Genomic DNA, 22,697 nt, shown 5'->3' on the forward strand with positions numbered 1-22,697 from the left:
GCGTAATGTCGGTCCGGGCCGCTTCGTCCAACAATACCGCCGAACCAAAGTATGACATGCTGGTAAGCAGTATGACTTATATCGCCCACAACTCACTTGTGTTCTACTCGTGCATATAACATCAACATATAAAACCTAGGCTCGGATGCCACTGTTGGGGAACGTAGTAATTTCAAAAAATTCCTACGCACACGCAAGATCATGGTGATGCATAGCAACGAGAGGGGGAGAGTGTGATCTACGTACCCTTGTAGATCGACAACGGAAGCGTTAACTTGGTTGATGTAGTCGTACGTCTCCACGGCCCGACCGATCAAGCACCGAAACTACGGCACCTCCGAGTTCTAGCACACGTTCAGCTCGATGACGATCCCCGGACTCCGATCTAGCAAAGTGTCGGGGAAGAGTTCCGTCAGCACGACGGCGTGGTGACGATCTTGATGTACTACCGTCGCAGGGCTTCGCCTAAGCACCGCTACAATATTATCGAGGACTATGGTGGAAGGGGGCACCGCACACGGCTAAGAATATGATCACGTGGATCAACTTGTGTGTCAAGGGGTGCCCCCTGCCCCCGTATATAAAGGATCAAGGGGAGGAGGCCGGCCGGCCTCTATGGCGCGCCAAGGAGGAGTCCTCCTCCTAGTAGGAGTAGGACTCCTACTAGGAGGGGGAAAGAAGTGGGGAGGGAGAAGGGAAAGGGGGGCGCCGCCCCCCCTCTCCTAGTCCAATTCGGACCAGGGGGGAGGAGGCGCGCGGCCCACCTTTGGCTGCCCCTCTCTCTCTCCACTAAGGCCCATATGGCCCATTACTTCTCCCGGGGGGGGGGTTCCGGTAACCCTCCGGCTCTCCGGTTTTCTCCGAAATCACCCGGAACACTTCCGGTGTCCGAATATAGCCGTCCAATATATCAATCTTTATGTCTCGACCATTTCGAGACTCCTCGTCATGTCCGTGATCACATCCGGGACTCCGAACTAACTTCGGTACATCAAAACTCATAAACTCATAATATAACTGTCATCGAAACCTTAAGCGTGCGGACCCTACGGGTTCGAGAACAATGTAGACATGACCGAGACACGTCTCCGGTCAATAACCAATAGCGGAACCTGGATGCTCATATTGGCTCCTACATATTCTACGAAGATCTTTATCGGTCAGACCGCATAACAACATACGTTGTTCCCTTTGTCATCGGTATGTTACTTGCCCGAGATTCGATCGTCGGTATCTCAATACCTAGTTCAATCTCGTTACCGGCAAGTCTCTTTACTCGTTCCGTAATACATCATCTCGCAACTAACTCATTAGTTGCAATGCTTGCAAGGCTTATGTGATGTGCATTACCGAGAGGGCCCAGAGATACCTCTCCGACAATCGGAGTGACAAATCCTAATCTCGAAATACGCCAACCCAACATGTACCTTTGGAGACACCTGTAGAGCACCTTTATAATCACCCATTTACGTTGTGACGTTTGGTAGCACACAAAGTGTTCCTCCGGCAAACGGGAGTTGCATAATCTCATAGTCATAGGAACATGTATAAGTCATGAAGAAAGCAATAGCAACATACTAAACGATCGGGTGCTAAGCTAATGGAATGGGTCATGTCAATTAGATCATTCACCTAATGATGTGATCCCGTTAATCAAATAACAACTCTTTGTTCATGGTTAGGAAACATAACCATCTTTGATTAACGAGCTAGTCAAGTAGAGGCATACTAGTGACACTCTGTTTGTCTATGTATTCACACATGTATTATGTTTCCGGTTAATACAATTCTAGCATGAATAATAAACATTTATCATGATATAAGAAAATAAATAATAACTTTATTATTGCCTCTAGGGCATATTTCCTTCACCAACACGTGCCATCAAGCCTTGCATCATCTTGGACTGATCTGCTAGAGTGGATTGTAGCTCCACATTAGACGGGGTAGCTAAGCCAACAGTACCGGAGACGACAGACGCCCAAGACCCACACGAAGCGCCTCAGAGGGAAGCACAGACTTCATCAGACCTTCATAGGAAGCTGGAGCTTGACGATGCCCGATGCCGAGGCGCGACCTGACAAGGCATGCCAACGAGCTGAGTGGACGCCAGGGGTTGCGGCACTCGCGTGCAAGGTGACCATTCTGCAAACATCGGGAGCACCGAAGGGGATCTCTGCAAACAGTCGCATGGTGCCCAGGAGCAAGGCGTCTGCCATAAAGCCAAGCAGGGATGGGGCGAGCAGCCAATGTCAGAGACGGTGATGCTGGATGCCGCGAACCTCGCCACGGCAGCACCTCCTGCCAACCCTCTCTTGTGTCTGGCCCGTGCCCCATGCACACCTCGGCGGAGTCGGAGTCGATGGCCTTGGCAGAAGCCGGCGGAGTCCGGTGGCCCAGCTCCTCACTATCGTCCTCGTCCTCATCTTCATCAGTAGCGGAAGCCCACAACACAGAATGCGGCCAGCGGGTCAGCTGGTCTGCACTGACCGAGGCCAGCGGCGTCTGCAACGCCATCTCCACATCTTCATCCTCATCCGAGTCGAGACCACACGATGCCGTGGCCAGCAGAGCCGGAGCAGCAGACTTTCCTGGGGGCACCTCCATGGAAATGCCGCCAATTAAGGCGCGTCGGCCCAGCATAGCTTGCCCCTGATCCAAATCGGGCCGAGCATCAGACGAGGATTGCTGCAGGATGGGGAGGTGGCCAGCTCGGGAGAAACGACCACCAGCGGCTGGGGTGACCTTGCGGGAGGCAAGGGCAGCCGCGGCGAGCGTGGCGGCGGCGGGAGGCGATGGCGGCGCTGGGGGCGTGGAGCCGGCACTTGGCATGGAGGTGGCGACAGCCACCGCCGGAGTTGCCGCAGACACGGACCGGGTGCGCTGGAGGAGCGCCATGGTGCCAAAGCTTCTGCAGAGTCGGAATTACAAAGCAAGCATTGTGAGCTAGTATGTATGTGTCGACTGGCAAGAACTCCCAAGCATGGGATTGCTCCCATGAGAGACCTCCAACAATGGATCTTTGCTGAAATTTTGAGCGACCAGACAGTACTCCAGAGTGGACTCACTCTCAACACATCAAACATATGTGTCCTTATTAGTTTATTACACTCATGCGGGTGGTCCCATTCGAATGGTATGCACTTATGACTAAGAACATGCCTTTTTCTGTTATAATGCCAAGACACGAAGTCTTCCATCATGTCGGTAGCTAAAGGAATATTAAGGAAACATCCCCAAATGATCTATTCATCCTACACCCTGGATTCAATATTTATCAACTCATAAACTTTTGTTAGAACAATGTTTCCTCCCCTCGTCATTACTTTCCTTATCAGGCTACTAAATACCCATGAGTCGGTCCCAAATGTTGATTTGTGTTCCACTTTTCACATGCCAAGTATGTCCACGTTTGAAAGTCTATATACCGGCCCACAAACTTCGCAAGGTGTCCGAACTCCCTTTCTTCAAGCCACAGTTTTGTTATGAAAAGGACTTCAATCTATTACTTCCTCCGATCTATATTGATTGTCACTGAAATGAATGTATCTACACGTATTTCAGTGCTAGATGCACCAGCTTAAGGGACAATTAATATGGATCAGAGCGAGTATAAAGGTTTGCTAGGAATACAAAAGCACCCCAGACATAACAAAGATTACATTAAGGTCCTTGGACCACCGGACGACCACTCCCGCCGCTAGAATGAGCCGCCGATGTCTTGCTGCCACCGCTCCCATATCAGAGCCGACCTGACCTTGCCAGTGCCATCCGAAACGTCTTCGTACATGTGGTCCTAACGACCAGCGCCCCAGAGTCGTAGTCATGGTCATTCAACCCTTGAATCGATTAGAAGAACATGACACTAAATCTCGCCTTCGCATGCACACAACGAGAAACCCTAACCTCGCCGATCCGAGTAGCCAATAGAAATCTACTCTGAAGCTCCGTTTAATCCTTCCAGACAAATGAACTTGAGAAGGATAGGAGCTCGGAAGGCCGATTTCGAGATGAAGCGTTGTCATCTGTGCAAACACCACCCCTATGAGGACTAAAACACTAACATATATACTACTAATTGAAGGAAATATGCCCTAGAGGCAATAACAAAGTTGTTATTTTATATTTCCTTATTCATGATAAATGTTTATTATTCATGCTAGAATTGTATTGATCGAAAACCTAAATACATGTGTGAATACATAGACAAACATTGAGTCCCTAGTGAGCTCTACTTGACTAGCTCGTCGATCAAAGATGGTTAAGGTTTCCTGACCATGGACATGAGTTGTCATTTGATAATGGGATCACATCATTAGGAGAATGATGTGTGGACAAGACCCATCTGTTAGCTTAGCATATTGATCATTCAGTTTTATTGCTATTGCTTTCTTCATGTCAAATACATATTCCTTCGACTATGAGATTATGCAACTCCCAAATACCGGAGGAATGCCTTCTGTGCTATCAAACGTCACAACGTAACCGGGTGATCATAAAGATGCTCTACAGGTATCTCCGAAGGTGTTTTTTTGTTTGGCATAGATCGAGATTAGGATTTGTAACTCCAAGTATCGAAGAGGTATCTCTGGGGCCTCTCGGTAATGTGATACGTCTCCAACGTATCTATAATTTTTGATTGTTCCATGCTATTATATTACCCCTTTTGGATGTTTATGGGCTTTATTTTACACATTTATATCATTTTTGGGACTAACCTACTAACCGGAGGCCCAGCCCATATTGCTGTTTTTTTGCCTATTTCAGTATTTCGAAGAAAAGGAATATCAAACGGAGTCCAAACAGAATGAAACCTTCGGGAGCGTGATTTTTGGAACGAACGTGATCCGGAGAGCTTGGAGTGCAAGTCAAGAAGCTTCCGAGGGCCCCACGAGATAGGGGGCCGCCCCCCCCCCCCTGTAGGGTGCGCCCCCTGTCTCGTGGGCCCCTTGGGCGGCCACCGACGTACTTCTTCCTCCTATATATACCTACGTACCCCGAAAACATTTAGGAGCACCACGAAACACAATTTCCACCGCCATAACCATCTATATCCGCGAGATCTCATCCTGGAGCCTTCACTGGAACTCTGCCGGAGGGGGAATCGACCACGGAGGGCTTCTACATCAACATCCTTGCCCCTCTGATGAGTTGTGAGTAGTTTACCACAGACCTACGGGTCCATAGTTATTAGCTAGATGGCTTCTTCTCTCTTTTTGGATCTCAATACAATGTCCCCCTCTCTTGTGGAGATCTATTCGATGTAAACTCTTTTTGCGGTGTGTTTGTTGAGATCCGATGAATTGTGGGTTTATGATCAAGTTTATCTATGAATAGTATTTGAATATTCTCTGAATTCTTTTATGTATGATTGAGTTATCTTTGCAAGTCTCTTCGAATTATCAGTTTGGTTTGGCCTACTAGATTGGTTCTTCTTGCCATGGGAGAAGTGTTTAGCTTTGGGTTCAATCTTGCGGTGTCCTTACCCAGTGACAGAAAGGGTTGCAAGGCACGTATTGTATTGTTGCCATCGAGGATAACAAGATGGGGTTTATATCATATTGCATGAGTTTATCCCTCTACATCATGTCATCTTGCTTAATGCGTTACTCTGTTCTTATGAAATTAATACTCTAGATGCAGGCAGGAGTCGGTCGATGTGTGGAGTAATAGTAGTAGATGGAGGCAGGAGTCGGTCTACTTGTTATGGACGTGATGCCTATATACATGATCATGCCTAGATAATCTCATAACTATGCACTTTTCTATCAATTGCTCGACAGTAATTTGTTCACCCATCGTAATACTTTTGCTATCTTGAGAGAAGCCTCTAGTGAAACCTATGGCCCCCGGGTCTATCTCTTATCATATTTGCTTTCAAATCTACTTTTATTTGCATCTTTACTTTTTGCATCTATATTACAAAATACCAAAAATATATTTATCTTATCATACTATCTTTATTAGATCTCACTTTCGCAAGTGGCCGTGAAGGGATTGGCAACCCCTTTATTGTGTTGGTTGCGAGTTCTTAGTTTGTTTGTGTAGGTGCGTGGGACTTTTGAGGAGCCTCCTACTGGATTGATACCTTGGTTCTCAAAACTGAGGGAAATACTTACGCTACACTTTGCTGCATCACCCTCTCCTCTTCGAGGAAAACCAACGCAAGCTCAAGACGTAGCAAGAAGGATTTCTGGCGTCGTTGCCGGGGAGGTCTTCGCTCAAGTCAAGACATACCAAGTACCCATCACAAACCCATCTCCCTCACATTTACATTATTTGCCATTGCCTGTCGTTTTCCTCTCCCCCACTTCACCCTTGCCGTTTTATTCACCCTCTCTTTCCCAATCTCCTCCTCTCTTTTCGCTTGCCGTTTTTCTTCTTGCTTGTGTGTTGGATTACTTGTTGCCATGGCGCAAGATAATACCAAATTGTGTGATTTCTCGAATACCAATAATAATGATTTCCTTAGTACTCCGATTGCTCCTCTTAATGATGTTGAGTCTTGTGAAATCAATACCGCTTTGCTGAATCTTGTTATGAAAGATCAATTAGCCGGCCGTCCTAGTGAAGATGCCGCTACTCATCTAAACAATTTTGTTGATTTGTGTGATATGCAAAAGAAGAAAGATACGGATAACAATATTGTCAAATTGAAGTTATTTCCGTTTTCACTTAGAGATCGTGCTAAAGTTTGGTTTTCGTCTTTGCCTAAAAATAGTATTGATTCTTGGAACAAATGCAAAGATGCTTTTATCTCTAAGTATTTTCCTCCCGCTAAGATCATCACTCTTAGAAACGATATTATGAATTTTAAACAACTTGATCATGAGCATGTTTCCCAATCTTGGGAAAGAATGAAATTGATGCTTCGCAATTGCCCTACTCATGGTTTGAATTTATGGATGATCATACAAAATTTTTATGCCGGTTTGAACTTTGCTTCTAGAAATCTCTTAGATTCGGCCGCGGGAGGCACATTTATGGAAACCACATTAGGAGATGCTACAAAATTGCTTGATAATATTATGGCTAATTACTCTCAATGGCATACCGAAAGATCTTCTAGTAAAAAAGTGCACGCTATAGAAGAAATCAATGTTTTGAGTGGAAAGATGGATGAACTTATGAAGATGTTTGCTATTAAAAATACTCCTATTGATCCTAATGATATGCCTTTGTCTTCCTTGATTGAGAATAATAATGAATCTATGGATGTGAATTTTGTTGGTAGGAATAGTTTTGGAAACAATGCTTATAGAGGAAATTTTAATGTTAGACCGTTCCCTAGTAATCCCTCTAATAATTATGGAAATTCCTACAATAATTATTATGGTAATTTTAATAAGATGCCCTCTGATTTTGAGAATAGTGTGAAAGAATTTATGATTTCTCAAAAGAATTTTAATGCTTTGCTTGAAGAAAAATTGCTCAAAGTTGATGATTTGGCTAGGAACATTGATAGACTTTCACTTGATGTTGATTCTCTTAAAATTAGATCTTCTCCTCCTAAGCATGATATCAATGAGTCTCTCAAAGTAATGAGAATTTCCATTGACGAGTGCAAGGAAAGAACCGCTAGATTGCCTGCTAAAAAAGAAAGCTTTATAAAAGCGTGTTCTTCTAGTTTCCATGAAAACAATGATGAGGATCTTACAGTTATTGATGCATCTCCGATTAGATCTATGTTTTCCAATATGAATTTTGATGATTATGGGAGTGATGATGAATCAACTTTGCCTAGAAGGCGTCCCAAAAATCCGGAGTCTTTAGATCTTAATGTTAAATTTGGTAAAAGTGAGATTGGAGAATCTTCAACTTCTAATATTGAACCTACTATCTCGGATTTCAAGGAATTTGATTATGATAATTGTTCTTTAGAAGGTTGTATTTCCTTGCTGCAATCCGTTGTTAATTCTCCTCATGCTTATAGTCAAAATAAAGCCTTTACCAAACATATTGTTGATGCCTTGATGCAATCTTATGATGAAAAACTTAATTTAGAAGTTTCTATACCTAGAAAACTTAATGATGAGTGGGAACCTACTATAAAGATTAGAATTAAAGATTATGAGTGTTTTGCTTTATGTGATTTGGGTGCTAGTATTTCCACAATTCTGAAAACTTTATGTGATATTCTAGGTTTCCATGATCTTGATGATTGCTCTTTAAATTTGCACCTTGCGGATTCCACCATTAAAAAGCCTATGGGAAGGATCAATGATGTTCTTATTATTGCAAATAGAAATTTGGTGCCCGTAGATTTTATCATTCTTGATATAGATTGCAATCTTTCTTGCCCTATTATTCTTGGTAGACCTTTCCTTAGAACGATTGGTGCGATTATTGAAATGAAGGAAGGGAACATTAGATTCCAATTTCCATTAAAGAAAGGCATGGGGAACTTTCCAAGAAAGAAAGTCAAATTACCTTATGAATCTATCATGCGTGCTACTTATGAATTTAGTGCCAAAGATGACACTCATTAGATCTATCTTCGCTTTTTATGCCTAGCTAGGGGCGTTAAACGATAGCGCTAGTTGGGAGACAACCCAATTTTCTTTATGTTTTGTTTTGTTTTTGCTCCTGTTTAGGAATAAATCTTGCATCTACCTTCTGTTTAGATCTGTTTTTATCTTTTAATTAGTGTTTGTGCCAAGTAGAACCTATAGGATAACCTATGGTGATAGTTGATTTGATTCTGCTGAAAAACAGAAACTTTGCGTGCACGAGAAAAAATTAGTAAATCACAGAAACATGCTTTTGCGTTGATTCTTTTTGCTTCTGATCAATAGACAAATTGTCCAGGACTTCCTATTTTGGTAGGATTTTTAGAGTTCCAGAAGTTTGCGTTAGTTATAGATTGCTACAGACTATTCTGTTTTGACAGATTCTGTTTTTCGTGTGTTGTTTGCTTATTTTGATGCATCTATGGCTAGTAAAATAGTTTATAAACCGTAGATAAGTTGGAATACAGTAGGTTTAACACCAAAATAAATAAATAATGAGTTCATTGCAGTACCTTATGTGGTGGTTTTGTTTTCTTTCACTAACGGAGCTTATAAGATTTCCTGTTGAGTTTTGTGTTGTGAAGTTTTCAAGTTTTGGGTAAAGCTTTTATGGACTACGGAATAAAGGGTGGCAAGAGCCTAAGCTTGGGGATGCCCATGGCACCCCAAGATATTCAAGAATATCCAAAATCCTAAGCTTGGGGATGCCCCGGGAAGGCATCCCCTCTCTCGTCTTCGTTCATTGGTAATTTTACTTGGAGCTTTATTTTTATTCGCCACATGATATGTGTCTTTCTTGGAGCGTCGTGTATTATATTAGTCTTTGCTTTTTAGTTTATCACAATCATCCTTGCTGTACACACCTTTTGGGAGAAGCCTATTTGATTAGAATTTGCTAGAATACTCTATGTGCTTCACTTATATCTTTTGAGCTTGATAGTTTTTGCTCTAGTGCTTCACTTATATCTTTTAGAGCATGGTGGTGTCTTAATTTTGAAGAAATTGCTAGTCTCTCATGCTTCACTTATATTATTTTGAGAGTCTTTTAGAACAGCATGGTTTTTGCTATTATCATAAAGTTGGTCCTAGAATGATGAGCATCTAAGTTGGGTATAATAAAAACTATCATAGGAAGTGAATTGGATGCTATAGTCAATTTGATGCTTGATAATTGTTTTGAGATATGGAGGTAGTGATATTAAAGTCATGCTAGTTAGGTGATTATGAATTCAAAGAATGCTTGTGTTGAAGTTAGCAAGTCCCGTAGCATGCACGCATGGTTAAAGTTGTGTAACAAATTTGAAACATGAAGTGTACCTGGCTTGTGCATCCTTATGAGTGGCGGTTGGGGTCGAGCGGTGATCTTTTCCTACTAATCTATCCCCCTAGGAGCATGCGCGTAGTACTTGGTTTTTGATGACTTCTAAATTTTTGCATTAAGTATATGAGTTCTTTTGACTAATGTTGAGTCCATGGATTATACACACTTTTACCTTTCCGCCTTTGCTAGCCTCTTCGGTACCGTGCATTGCCCTTTCTCACCTTGAGAGTTGGTGCAAACTTCGCCGGTGCATCCAAACCCCGTGATACGATACGCTCTATCACACATAAACCTCCTTATATCTTCCTCAAAACAGCCACCATACCTACCTATTATGGCATTTCCATAGCCATTCCGAGATATATTGCCATGCAACTTTCCACCATTCTGCTCATCATCATCATGACATACTTTACTTTTGTCATATTGCCATTGCATGATCATGTAGCTGACATCGTATTCGTGGCAAAGCCACCATTCATTATTTTTCATACATGTCACTCTTGATTAATTTCACCATTCCGGTACACCGCCGGAGGCATTCATATAGAGTCATATTTTGTTCTAGTTTCGAGTTGTAATTCTTATGTGTAATCAATAGAAGTGTGATGATCATCATTATTAGAACATTGCCCAAAAAAGAAAAAAAGAAAAAAAAAGAAGAAAGGCCCAAAAAAGGAAGGCCCAAAAAAAAAGAAAACTAAAGAAAAAGAAAATAAATAAAAAGGGGCAATGTTACTATCTCCTTTTCCACACTTGTGCTTCAAAGTAGCACCTTGTTCTTCATGTAGTGAGTCTCATATATTGTGCTTCAAAGTAGCACCATGTTTTTCATATAGTGAGTCTCATAAGTTGTCTTTTTCATATTAGTGTGAATTTTTCATTATAGAACTTGGCTTGTATATTCCTACGGTGGGCTTCCTCAAATGCCCTAGGTCTTCGTGAGCAAGCAAGTTGGATGCACACCCACTAGTTTTCTTTTGTTGAGCATTCATCTATAGCTCTAGTGCATCCGTTGCATGGCAATCCCTACTCCTCATGTTGACATCAATTGATGGGCATCTCCATAGCCCGTTGATTATCCTCGTCAATTGAGACTTTCTCCTTTTTTGTCTTCTCCACACAATCCCCATCATCATATTCTATTCCACCCATAGTGCTATATCCCACTAGTGCAGAACCGGGCAATAGCACCAGTTCGTAAGGCCCTTTAGTGTCAGTTCCATAACCGGCACTAAAGTGTGGTCACTAAAGGCCCCCCCTTAGTACCGGTTCAGCATGAACTGGTGCTAAAGGGAAACCACGTGGCACGAGCCAGCTCCGGGGGCCGGAAGCCCTTTAGTACCGGTTGGTAACACCAACCGGTACTAAATGTTTGTGGGTTTTTGTTTTATTTTGTATTTTTCAATTAAATTTGTGTTATCAATTTAATTTAGGATTGTTTTACGTTTTAATGAGTTGTAGTCGTCATCATCATCATCATCATCATCACATATTAATAAATAAATAAACTCTAGCTAGCTAAAAATCATCTTAGTCGTCTAATTACCACTATTTACTCATCATAGTCATTACCGCTAGCTATCTAATCATCACCAACACTGGCTAGCTTAAAGAGGAAATATTCACTTTGTAACAGAAGCAAAGATATCATCGAGTTCAACATAATCATCACCAACATCGCAGTTCAGGACACGGACATGAGACACTAATTAAGAGCATGAACTAGTGCTGCTCCCTCTCAGGTAGAATAGCATAGAACATGTATAGCTCTCCTGATTCATCATACTGGAGCATGCAGATGAATCTGTCTCCTAATCTTGGGTTGCGCTTCTCCTTGCTGCCCCCTAGTACTTCTCTGCGATCGTTAACAATTTTGCTCCAATCTTTCACTATTAAGCATTCTTCGCTTTCAGAAATCCTGAATGCACTCATGTGCAATGAAGGATATCTTGACCGTAAGCTAACCATTGACATGTCACCTTTAGTCTCGATCCACTAAGGCACAACTGTCATCGGAAGTCCCTGTTGAAAAACATCGTATAGTAATTAATATACTAAGTAATGAAAGTTTAGCTTCAAAAATAATGTATGCAAAAGATGCACTAATTAAGGACAAATAGTTAAAATCTTATCATCTTTCGATTATAGATGTGACCGTAGTTCAATACGATCACCATTGGTCGCACGTTTTGAGTACTAACATTTCTAAGTTCAGGAAAATTTTTTGTCTTGACAGTATTAAGATCCTCAAGCCATGAAACATAATGACTTATCTCCTCGCAGTTTAGTTGAGCCTCGGGGCAGTAGTAGGTCCTGTCTACCAAGCGCCGGACATGTTTGCTTGAACCGAAATAAGCTGACAATACATATTAGTTGTCAACTATTTTTGAATAAACTGTATCAAAGACATAAATATATGCATGCATGGTTGAGAAAAACTCACATAATGGTAGAACTGGAGGCGTTTGCACATCGACCCAGATGTCTATATTACCTTCAATATCATCTTCCGGACGAATATCAAAGGTGACAACCATACCAGGCTCAAATGCATAAGCCTTGCATAGTGCTTGCCAAGTTTTGCATTCAAAATGGTTGTATGTGTCTCCATTATATAATTTGACGTTGAAAGTATACCCATGCTCCATCTTTAAGTAAACTCTCTTTACCTCCATATCATCTATAACACTAAAACCTATCTTATCCAAGACAAAAATTCTTGCATGGCAGGGGATGCGCTAGTAGAATAGTGAAAATTTAAAATTATAAGTTGAAGCAAATGAAGCATAAGTTTTGCATTCAAATAATAATTGACAAAGTGACTTACTGTATCAACTTCGAATGTCTCATCTAGCTTGATGCTGAAGCGCCTACCATCAACAAGGAAATTTCTGTCGCACAGGCCGCGCTGGTCTTCACAGTGTTCGCACATAATGAAATCTTTTTCGTCATCAGATGACATTTCCTATGTTCATATAGGTGAAACATTAAATACCTATTACTATCTAACATTAATTAATATCTAGCCAAATATATATTCATCTAACATTTGACATTAATATATCTAACTATATTCATCTCTAACAATTGACATTACTATATATTTAACTTTTCTATCTAATTCATCTAACATTCGACATTAATCTAACATTTATATAAACTCAAAATATATAAAAAATTAAATAAACATAAAAACTCATTAACAAATAATATTTTAATTAGATCATCAAATCTCAGATACCTAAATTTTCTTACTAAAAGTAAACTAGTTATATTAATTATTGAACTAGTTCAAATCTCATATACCTAAATAAACTAGTTATATTAATTATTGAACTAGTTCAAATCTCATATACCTAAATAAACTAGTTCGACAATTTTCTTACTAAAAATAAACTAGTTATATTAATTATTGAACTAGTTCAAATCTCATATACCTATATAAACTACTTCGATAATTTTCTTACTAAAAATAAACTAGTTATATTAATTATTCAACTAGTTCAAATCTCTAGTTCGACAATTTTCTATCTAGCTAATTCATCTAACATTCGACATTAATCAAACATTCGATCATCTAATTAACTTTTCTAAAAAACAGAAAATAAGTAAAAAAATGTGTGTGTGTGTATGTGTGTGTGTAGTGTGTACGTATATATGCATGTGTGTGTATGTGTGTATGTGTGCGGCCCTGGCCCGTACGCCGCCGCCCCGTACGTACGGGGCGGGGGCGGCGGCGTACGTACGGGCGGAGGCGCCACCATACGGGCCAGGTGCGACGACGTCGACGGACGGCGGCACGGTGGGTATACGTGAGAGCGAGAGACGTACGGGACCGCGGCGGGACTACGACGGATGGCAGCGCGCGGCGTCCGGGCGGCGGCGCGAGACGACGACGACGACGGGCGGCGGCGGGGACAGCGACGACGACGACGGACGACGGGCGACGGGCGGCGAGGACGGGTTCGAGCGGCGCGCGAGAGGTTGGAGACGAAAGAAGTGGGAGATCTAACTGAATTTTCGTAAGTGTTGTATATATAGGAGAGGCCTTTAGTACCGGTTGGAGCCACCAACCGGTACTAAAGGCCAACTTTGGCCAGGCGGCGGGAAGAGCAGGCCTTTAGTACTGGTTGGTGGTTCCAACCGGTACTAAAGGGTGGTCTTTAGTACCGGTTGGAGCCACCAACCGATACTAAAGGCCTCGCGCTGCCACCCCAAAGTTTAGTTCCACCTCACCGGGTGAAGGGCAGTCGCACTGGTTTATAAACCCAGCCGCGGCTACCTCTTCGAACTCCTGTATATAGTAGGCTTCTGGGCCTAATTAATTAGGGCACGCTGCCCTATGAGCCTGCTGGCCCTTCTGGGCCTGCATTTGCACACCCTAGGTCTGGCAGGCCCACTAGGCAGCGCGCCAACAAATTTTTTATATAGTTTTTTCTTTTCTGCATTATTTATTTTCTTCTATTTATTTTTGAGTAGTTTTTTATATAGTTTTTTCTTTTTTGCATTATTTATTTTTGAGTAATTTTTTGTATAGTTTTTTTATTTTCTGCATTATTTCTTTTCTTCTATTTATTTTCTTCTAGAAATTGAATGCTGCATACTGAACAATTAGGTAAATGACCGAAAAACAACAAATGATGTCAAAACATGTGGGAAATTGATGACGTTGCTTTGAATGCTGCATACTGAACACAAAAGAAGTCCGGAGTTCAAATAAGTTTAAAAAACATTGAAGTGGCCGTGTAACAGATGAGTTCTCGTCCGAAACCCTGATACTCCGAAAGAGTATGTCCAGTTTGTACATGAAATGCGTCCAGTTTTTGCCGTGACCCTCTCTACTCTTTCGCGCATGCTATGCGGGTGATATGATGATACAATGCCAAGTTTCAACATTTTCAGGATTCATTTTGTAGTGATTTTCAATTTCACGGTCATTTAGCTCTCTAAACAATTAGGTAAATGACCGAAAAACAACAAATGATGTCAGAACATGTTGGAAATTGATGACGTCGCTTTGAATGCTGCATACTGAACACAAAAGAAGTCCGGAGTTCAAATAAGTTTAAAAAACATTGAAGTGGTCGTGTAACAGATGAGTTCTCGTCCGAAACCCTGATACTCCGAAAGAGTATGTCCAGTTTGTACACGAAGTGCGTCCAGTTTTTGCCGTGACCCTCTCTACTCTTTCGCGCATGCTATGCGGGTGATATGATGATACCATGCCAAGTTTCAACATTTTCAGGATTCATTTTGTAGTGATTTTCAATTTCACGGTCATTTAGCTCTCTAAACAATTAGGTAAATGACCGAAAAACAACAAATGATGTCAGAACATGTTGGAAATTGATGACGTCGCTTTGAATGTTGCATACTAAACACAAAAGAAGTCCGGAGTTCAAATAAGTTTAAAAAACATTGAAGTGGCCATGTAACAGATGAGTTCTCGTCCGAAACCCTGATACTCTGAAAGAGCTTTTCCAGTTTGTACACGAAGTGCGTCCAGTTTTTGCCGTGACCCTCTCTACTCTTTCGCGCATGCTATGCGGGTGATATGATGATACCATGCCAAGTTTCAACATTTTCAGGATTCATTTTGTAGTGATTTTCAATTTCACGGTCATTTAGCTCTCTAAACAATTAGGTAAATGACCGAAAAACAACAAATGATGTCAGAACATGTTGGAAATTGATGACGTCGCTTTGAATGCTGCATACTAAACACAAAAGAAGTCCGGAGTTCAAATAAGTTTAAAAAACATTGAAGTGGCCATGTAACAGATGAGTTCTCGTCCGAAACCCTGATACTCCGAAAGAGTTTGTCCAGTTTGTACACGAAGTGCGTCCAGTTTTTGCCGTGACCCTCTCTACTCTTTCGCGCATGCTATGCGGGTGATATGATGATACCATGCCAAGTATCAACATTTTCAGGATTCATTTTGTAGTGATTTTCAATTTCACGGTCATTTAGCTCTCTAAACAATTAGGTAAATGACCGAAAAACAACAAATGATGTCAGAACATGTTGGAAATTGATGACGTCGCTTTGAATGTTGCATACTAAACACAAAAGAAGTCCGGAGTTCAAATAAGTTTAAAAAACATTGAAGTGGCCATGTAACAGATGAGTTCTTGTCCGAAACCCTGATACTCCGAAAGAGTTTGTCCAGTTTGTACACGAAGTGCGTCCAGTTTTTGCCGTGACCCTCTCTACTCTTTCGCGCATGCTATGCGGGTGATATGATGATACCATGCCAAGTTTCAACATTTTCAGGATTCATTTTGTAGTGATTTTCAATTTCACGGTCATTTAGCTCTCTAAACAATTAGGTAAATGACCGAAAAACAACAAATGATGTCAGAACATGTTGGAAATTGATGACGTCGCTTTGAATGCTACATACTAAACACAAAAGAAGTCCGGAGTTCAAATAAGTTTAAAAAACATTGAAGTGGCCATGTAACAGATGAGTTCTCGTCCGAAACCCTGATACTCTGAAAGAGTTTGTCCAGTTTGTACACGAAGTGCGTCCAGTTTTTGCCGTGACCCTCTCTACTCTTTCGTGCATGATATGCGGGTGATATGATGATACCATGCCAAGTTTCAACATTTTCAGGATTCATTTTGTAGTGATTTTCAATTTCACGGTTAGCTCTCTAAACAATTAGGTAAATGACCGAAGAACAACAAATGATGTCAGAACATGTTGGAAATTGATGACGTCGCTTTGAATGCTGCATACTAAACACAAAAGAAGTCCGGAGTTCAAATAAGTTTAAAAAACATTGAAGTGGCCATGTAACAGATGAGTTCTCGTCCGAAACCCTGATACTCTGAAAGAGTTTGTCCAGTTTGTACACGAAGTGCGTCCAGTTTTTGCCGTGACCCTCTCTACTCTTTCGCGCATGCTATGCGGGTGATATGATGATACCATGCCAAGTTTCAACATTTTCAGGATTCATTTTGTAGTGATTTTCAATTTCATGGTTAGCTCTCTAAACGTTTAGGTAAATGACCGAAAAACAACAAATGATGTCAGAACATGTTGGAAATTGATGACGTCGCTTTGAATGCTGCATACTGAACACAAAAGAAGTCTGGAGTTCAAATAAGTTATTAAAAATAAAAAAGAGGTGCAATATTAATGCTGGTTAATTTGCTTCCAGCCATTCAGAATAGTGTAGACTGCACTGCACATAGCTCAGTGCAATCTATGCTATTCCGCAAGGCTTGAAGCTAATCAACATGTAGGTGAGCATTGCAACTCTTTGTCATTGTCTGTGCACTCACGGCTTATGAACCGCTCATACTGCCTCTCTCTTGGCGAGGTGGGACTAAAAATCAGCTTACAAAGAAACTCTAGTATCGGTTCATGGCATGAACTGGTACTAAAGGTCTTCATGGGGGCCCCAGACTGACCATAGCCTGACACAGCCTCATTAGTACCGGTTCGTGGCATGAACCGGTACTAAAGGTTACCCACGAACCGGTACTAATGATGCCCGCCCGCCTAGCCGTTGGAACCGGCACTAATGGTCACATTAGTGCCGGCTCAAATTCAAACCGGCACTAATGTGCTTCACATTTGAACCTTTTTCTACTAGTGTCCGTGGCTCACGCTCATGTATTGCGTGAAGCTTGAAAAAGTTTGAGATTATTTAAGTATGAAACAATTGCTTGGCTTGTCATCGGGGGTATAGAAGTTGGGAACATCTTTGTGTGAGGAAAATGAAGCATAGCCTAACTATATGATTTTGCAGGGATAACTTTCTTTAGCCATGTTATTTTGGGAAGACATGATTACTTTGATTAGTATGCTTGAAGTGTTACTGTTTCTTATGTCAATATGAACTTTTATTTTGTATTCATTTGGGTCTGAACATTCATGCCAAAATAAAGAAAATTACATTATGAATTATGCTACGTAGCATTCCACATCAAAAATTCTTTTTTTATTATTTACCTACTCGAGGACGAGCAGGAATTAAGCTTGGGGATGCTTGATATGTCTCCTACGTATCTATAATTTTTGATTGTTCCATGCTATTATATTACCCCTTTTGGATGTTTATGGGCTTTATTTTACACATTTATATCATTTTTGGGACTAACCTACTAACCAGAGGCCCAACCCATATTGCTATTTTTTTTGCCTATTTCAGTATTTCGAAGAAAAGGAATATCAAACGGAGTCCAAATAGAATGAAACCTTCGGGAGCGTGATTTTTGGAACGAACATGATCCGGAGAGCTTGGAGTGCAAGTCAAGAAGCTTTCGAGGGCCCCACGAGATAGGGGACGCCCCCCCTGTAGGGCGCGCCCCTGTCTCATGGGCCCCTCGGGCGGCCACCGACGTACTTAATTCTTCCTCCTATATATACCTACGTACCCCGAAAACATCCAGGAGCACCACAAAACACAATTTCCACCGTCGTAACCTTCTGTATCCGCGAGATCTCATCTTGGAGCCTTCGCCGGCACTCTGCCGGAGGGGGAATCGACCATGGAGGGCTTCTACATCAACATCCTTGCCCCTCCGATGAGTTGTGAGTAGTTTACCACAGACCTACGGGTCCATAGTTATTAGCTAGATGGCTTCTTCTCTCTTTTTGGATCTCAATACAATGTTCTCCCCCTCTCTTGTGGAGATCTATTCGATGTAAACTCTTTGCGGTGTGTTTGTCGAGATCCGATGAATTGTGGGTTTATGATCATGTTTATCTATGAATAATATTTGAATCTTCTCTGAATTCTTTATGTATGATTGAGTTATCTTTGCAAGTCTCTTCAAATTATCAGTTTGGTTTGGCCTACTAGATTGGTTCTTCTTGCCATGGGAGAAGTGTTTAGCTTTGGGTTCAATCTTGCGGTGTCCTTACCCAGTGACAGAAAGGGTTGCAAGGCACGTATTGTATTGTTGCCATCGAGGATAACAAGATGGGGTTTATATCATATTGCATGAGTTTATCCCTCTACATCATGTCATCTTGCTTAATGCGTTACTCTGTTCTTATGAACTTAATACTCTAGATGTAGGCAGGAGTCGGTCGATGTGTGGAGTAATAGTAGTAGATGCAGGCAGGAGTCGGTCTACTTGTTATGGACGTAATGCCTATATACATGATCATGCCTAGATAATCTCATAACTATGCGCTTTTCTATCAATTGCTTGACCGTAATTTGTTCACCCACCGTAATACTTATGATATCTTGAGTGAAGCCTCTAGTGAAACCTATGGCCCCCGGGTCTATCTCTTATCATATTTGCTTTCAAATCTACTTTTATTTGCATCTTTACTTTTTGCATCTATATTACAAAATACCAAAAATATATTTATCTTATCATACTATCTTTATTAGATCTCACTTTCGCAAGTGGCCGTGAAGGGATTGACAACCCTTTATTGCGTTGGTTGCGAGTTCTCAGTTTGTTTGTGTAGGTGCGTGGGACTTTTGAGGAGCCTCCTACTGGATTGATACCTTGGTTCTCAAAACTGAGGGAAATACTTACGCTACACTTTGCTGCATCACCCTCTCCTCTTCGAGGAAAACCAACGCAAGCTCAAGACGTAGCATAATGCACATCATAAGAAGCCTTGCAAGCAAAGTGACTAATGAGTTAGTTGCAGGATGATGTATTACGGAACGAGTAAAGAGACTTGGGGGCAACAAGATTGAACTAGGTATGAAGATACCGACGATCGAATCTCGGGCAAGTAACGTACCGATGGACAAAGTATTGGGGAACGTAGCAGAAATTCAAAATTTTCTGCGCATCACCAAGATCAATCTATGGAGATACTAGCAACGAGAGAGAGGGGAGTGCATCTTCATACCCTTGAAGATCGTGATGCAGAAGTGTTACAAGAACGCGGTTGGTGGAGTCGTTCACGAAGCAATTCAGATCATGGCCGAATCCAATCTAAGCACCGAAGAATGGTGCCTCCGTGTTCAACACACGTGCAGCCCGGTGACGTCTCCCATGCCTTGATCCAGCAAGGAGAGAGGGAGAGGTTGGGGAAGACTCCGTCCAGCAGCAGCACAACGGCGTGGTGGTGATGGAGGAGCGTGGCACTCCAGCAGGGCTTCGCCAAGCACTGCGAGAGACGAGGAGGGAGAGAGGTAGGGCTGCGCTAGGAGAGAGGAAAACTCATGCATCTGGCAGCCCCAAAACCCCCACTATTTATAGGAGGAGGGGAGGAGGGTGCGCCCTCTCTAGGGTTCCCACCCCTAGGGGGCGGCAGCCCTAGATGGGATAGAGGGGGGTGTTGGGGAACGTTGCAGAAAATAAAAAATTTCTACGCTTCACCAAGATCAATCTATGGAGTCATCTAGAATCGAGAGAGAGGAGTGCATCTACATACCCTTGTAGATCGCGAGCGGAAGCGTTCAAGAGAACGGGGTTGAGGGAGTCGTACTCGTCGTGATCCAAATCACCGAAGATCCTAGTGCTGAACGGACAGCACCTCCGCGTTCAACACACGTATGGTTGGGAAGACGTCTCCTCCTTCTTGATCCAGCAAGGGGGAAGGAGAGGTTGATGGAGATCCAGCAGCACGACGACGTGGTGGTGGAAGTAGCGGCGATCTCGGCAGGGCTTCGCCAAGCTCTATGAGAGGGAGAGGTGTAGCAGAGGGAGAGGGAGGCGCCAGGGACTTGGGTGCGGCTGCCCTCCCTCCCCTCCACTATATATAGGGGCCGGGGGCGCCGGCCCCTCTAGATCCCATCTAGATGGGGGGGGGGGCGACGGCCAAGGGGGGCGGCTTGCCCCCCAAGCCAAGTGGGGCGCCCCCACCCCTAGGGTTTCCAACCCTAGGCGTAGGGGGGCCCAAGAGGGGGCGCACCAGCCCACCAGGGGCTGGTTCCCCTCCCACTTCAGCCCATGGGGCCCTCCGGGATAGGTGGACCCCCGGGACCCTTCCGGTGGTCCGGGTACAATACCGGTGACCCCCGAAACTTTCCTGATGGCCGAAACTGGACTTCCTATATATAATTCTTCACCTCCAGACCATTCCGGAACTCCTCGCGATGTCCGGGATCTCATCCGGGACTCCGAACAACTTTTGGGTTACCGCATACTAGTCTCTCTACAACCCTAGCGTCACCGAACCTTAAGTGTGTAGACCCTACGAGTTCGGGAGACATGCAGACATGACCGAGATGACTCTCCGGCCAATAACCAACAGCGGAATCTGGATACCCATGTTGGCTCCCACATGCTCCTCGATGATCTCATTGGATGAACCATGATGTCAAGGATTCAAGTAATCCTGTATACAATTCCCTTTGTCAATCGGTATGTTACTTGCCCGAGATTCGATCGCCAGCATCCCAATACCTCGTTCAATCTCGTTACTGGCAAGTCACTTTACTTGTACTATAATGCATGATCCCGTGACCAACCACTTAGTCACTTTGAGCTCATTATGATGATGCATTACTGAGTGGTCCCAAAGATACCTCTCCGTCATACGGAGTGACAAATCCCAGTCTCGATCCATGTCAACCCAACAGATACTTTCGGGGATACCTTTAGTATACCTTTATAGTCACCCAGTTATGTTGTGACGTTTGGTACACAAAAAGCACTCCTACGGCATCCGGGAGTCACACGATCTCATGGTCTAAGGAAATGATACTCGACATTGGAAAAGCTCTAGCAAACGAACTACACGATCTTGTTCTATGCTTAGGATTGGGTCTTGTCCATCACATCATTCTTCCAATGATGTGATCCCGTTATCAATGACATCCAATGTCCATAGTCAGGAAACCATGACTATCTGTTGATCAACGAGCTAGTCAACTAGAGGCTTACTAGGGACATGTTGTGGTCTATGTATTCACACATGTATTACGATTTCCGGATAACACAATTATAGCATGAATAATAGACAATTACCATGAACAAGGAAATATAATAATAATCATTTTATTATTGCCTCTAGGGCATATTTCCAACAGGGGGCGGCCAAGAGGGGGAGAGAGGGGGGTGCGCCCTAGGGTGGGCCTTTAGGCCCATCTACGCCTAGGGTTTCCCCTCTCCCCTCATAGCTGCGCCTTGGGCCTTGGTGGGAGGCGCACCAGCCCACTCTGGAGCTGGTCCCTTTCCACACTAGGCCCATGCAAGCCTCCGGGGCTGGTGGCCCCTCCCAGTGGACCCCCGGAACCCTTCCGGTGGTCCCAGTACATTACCGGTGACCCCCGAAATACTTCCGGTGGCCAAAACCTCACTTCCTATATATTATTCTTTACCTCCGGACCAATTCGGAACTCCTCGTGACGTCCGGGATCTCATCCGAGACTCCGAACAACATTCGGTAACCACATACAAACTTCCCTTATAACCCTAGCATCATCGAACCTTAAGTGTGTAGACCCTATGGGCTCGGGAATCATGCAGACATGACCGAGACATCTCTCCGGTCAATAACCAACAGCGGGATCTGGATACCCATGTTGGTTCCCACATGTTCCACGATGATCTCATCGGATGAACCATGATGTCGGGGATTCAGGCAATCCCGTATACAATTCCTTTTGTCAATCAGTACGTTACTTGCCCGAGATTCGATCGTCGGTATCCCAATACCTCGTTGAATCTCGTTACTGGCAAGTCACTTTACTCGTTCCATAATGCATGATTCTGTGACTAACTACTTAGTCACATTGAGCTCATTATGATGATGCATTACCGAGTGGGCCCAGAGATACCTCTCTGTCATACGGAGTGACAAATCCCAGTCTCGATTCGTGCCAACCCAACAGACACTTTCGGAGATACCTGAAGTGCACCTTTATAGCCACCCAGTTACATTGTGACGTTTGGTACACCCAAAGCATTCCTACGGTATCCGGGATTT

This window comes from Triticum aestivum, chromosome 5A, assembly GCF_018294505.1.
Source record: "Triticum aestivum cultivar Chinese Spring chromosome 5A, IWGSC CS RefSeq v2.1, whole genome shotgun sequence".
Taxonomy (NCBI): domain Eukaryota; kingdom Viridiplantae; phylum Streptophyta; class Magnoliopsida; order Poales; family Poaceae; genus Triticum; species Triticum aestivum.